This window comes from Aptenodytes patagonicus, unplaced genomic scaffold, assembly GCF_965638725.1.
Source record: "Aptenodytes patagonicus unplaced genomic scaffold, bAptPat1.pri.cur scaffold_450, whole genome shotgun sequence".
In the NCBI taxonomy this organism is placed as follows: domain Eukaryota; kingdom Metazoa; phylum Chordata; class Aves; order Sphenisciformes; family Spheniscidae; genus Aptenodytes; species Aptenodytes patagonicus.
Genome location: NW_027472352.1, coordinates 22,501 through 25,000, shown reverse-complemented (window position 1 = coordinate 25,000; position 2,500 = coordinate 22,501). Strand labels below are relative to the sequence as shown.

The following is a 2,500-nucleotide window of genomic DNA, read 5'->3' as shown; positions in this document are numbered from 1 at the left end:
CGCGGGGAACCGCTCCCCGGGCCCGGGGGCCGCCGCGCGCGGGCCTGCGAGCCGCCCCAGCCGCGCCGCTGCGCCCGCCGCCCGCCCAGGGGCGGCGGCCCAGGCGGCGATTGATCGTCAAGCGACGCTCAGACAGGCGTAGCCCCGGGAGGAACCCGGGGCCGCAAGTGCGTTCGAAGTGTCGATGATCAATGTGTCCTGCAATTCACATTAATTCTCGCAGCTAGCTGCGTTCTTCATCGACGCACGAGCCGAGTGATCCACCGCTAAGAGTTGTCTGCTTTTCGGCACCGCCCCGCGCGCGCGGGGGGACCGGGACCGCTCCCCGAGAGCGGCCCCTCTCTGAGGACGGCCCACCGCCCGACCGCCCCACCGCCCCCCTCCGCCCGCGCGGAGGGGGCGCGACGCGGCGCGACGCGGCGGAGAGGCCTCGCCTCGCCTGACCGTACGAGCACACTGAGGAGGAGGGGGGGAGAGGAAGGGGGAACGGAACGGAAAACCCCGAACGGCAAGGGCGGGGAGCCCGCGCTCCCGACCGACCTGGGAAACGCACCTTGCCCTCGCTTCGGAGCCGGCCCAGGCGCCCGGGCTCGGCCCGGGCTCCGCACGGAGGAGGCGGCGGCGCGCACGGCCGCGCCCCGCCTGCCCGCCTCGCTCGGGACACGGAGGCTGCTGCCGCCGACGACGACGGCGACGGGCGGCAGCGGGGCGCCCCGCCGGCCCCGCGCGCGCCTCCGCGACAACCACGCCGCGCTACGACAGCCGCCTAGCCCCAACCCACGGCTCGCCCCGACGGCACCTCCGCAGCTACGCCGCCGCGCCGGAGGCGGCAACCGCCGGAGCCCGAGACGGCGACGCACCGCCCGCGGAACCGCCGGACGGCGCCCGCCGCCGCGCCGCGGCGGCCGCCCTCCCGGCGCCGCCGCCGCCGCCTCTCGCCTCGGCCCCTTCCGCGGGCACGCGCCGGGCGGAAGGCGGACGGCGCTAAGCCGGGGGCGGCGCCCGCTCTCCCCGTTTCCACGCGGAGACCGGGAGTGGGACGCCCCCGACCGCCCGACCGACCGCCCGGCACGGCCGGGAAGGGCGGCGGGGAAGCGACGGGCGGGGCCCGGGCCGGGACAGCCGCGCGGCCGGCGGCGGGCGCCCTCCGGCCGACCGACACGCCGAGCGGCGACGCCGCCGCTCGGACGGGGGGTGCCGCCCTCGCCGGCGGCTAGCGGCGGGACACCGCCGAGCAGCTCGCCGGGGCTGGGAAGGAGCAGAGCGCAGCGCGCCGCGGCGCCGCGACGGAGGCGCGGCGGCCCGGCGGCCGCCCGGCGAGCCCCCGCCGCGGGGACTCGCCGCCCCGGCGGAGAGCCCGCGCTCCCGCCGGGGTCGCCCGTTGCGAGGCAGGCAGGCCGGCCACGGCCGGCTACCCCGCCGCGGTCTCTCCGCCGAGACCGGACCGCGGAGAGGGGGGGGCAGCGGGACCCCCTCCCCGGCACGGCACGGCCGCCCGCGGGACGAGCGCGGGCGGCGGCGTCCGCACGGGGGGCTTCGGGGAGCAACTCCCGCCCCTCGAGGCGCCACCGCCCGGCCGAACCCGCGGGCCGCGCCGAGCCGCCCGCGTCTTTAAACCTCCGCCCGGCTCCGCGGCCTTCGGCCCCCGGGCTCGCCGAGGGAGGGCCGCGGAAGCGCGGACGCTAGGTACCTGGCCCTGGGGCGAGGGAAACGACCTGCAGGCCCCGCGGGGGTGCCTCCCCCGCTGCCGCCCTCGGGGGAGCGTCCGCCCGCGGGGGCGCGCCCGACATCCGCCGCCATCACCTCGGCCTCCTTCCCGGGGCCCGGGGTTTCCCTCAGTAGCCCGGCGCTGCGCCCGGGAGGAGAGCCGTGGCTCGGGCCGCCCGCTGGCGCGGGGCGCGACCCGGCGGGGGCCTCGCCCGCCGAAGGCGGCGGCGGCGGCGCCCGTCCGCGCCTCCGGCTCCCCCGCAGGGGAGGGGAGGCGAGGCGGGGGTGCCGCCGCGCCGCACGGCGCCGCGCGCCAGCCCGGAACGCCCGGAGGCCTCGCCCTGCGCGGCCGGCCGGACGGCAGGGCGGGCTGCTCCGCAGCAGCCCGCCCCGGTGCGGGGAGGGCCGGGGGAGCCGCCCCCCCCGACCCCGAAGGCCCTCTCTCTCTCGCCGCTCGCACCTGCCGGCCCCGCGGCGTCGGCGTCGCCGCCGGTCGCCGCTTCCTCCTCCGGCTCGAGCGGGCTCGGCCGGCGGGGCTCGTCACACCCCGCGCCGGCAGCCCCCCCCTTCCCGCGCGCCGCCGCCCGCGCTCTGACCGGCACGCGGACGCCGGCCGGCGGCGGGGGCCAGCGGAGGCGAGAGGCGGGGGGAGCGGCGGGGACGCGGCGGTCCCCGCCGACCGGGCAACGCGCGCGCGCGCGTCGGAGAGAAGCGGCGCAGGCGGCGGCGGCGGCAGCGGGCCGTGGGCCGGCGAGCGAGACGAGAGCGCCTCCGGGAGGGGCCGTGCCGGGAC

The 2,500-nt window shown here is 81.7% G+C and overlaps 1 non-coding gene across 1 annotated transcript; it reads right to left on the bottom strand.

The window, feature by feature from the left end:
- Window positions 1–122: 122 nt before the first annotated feature.
- LOC143173909 (5.8S ribosomal RNA) lies at window positions 123–275 on the bottom strand. The gene has a single exon (XR_012997834.1). It is a non-coding gene; the product is annotated as a 5.8S ribosomal RNA (ribosomal RNA).
- Between the last annotated feature and the right edge of the window lie 2,225 nt (window positions 276–2,500).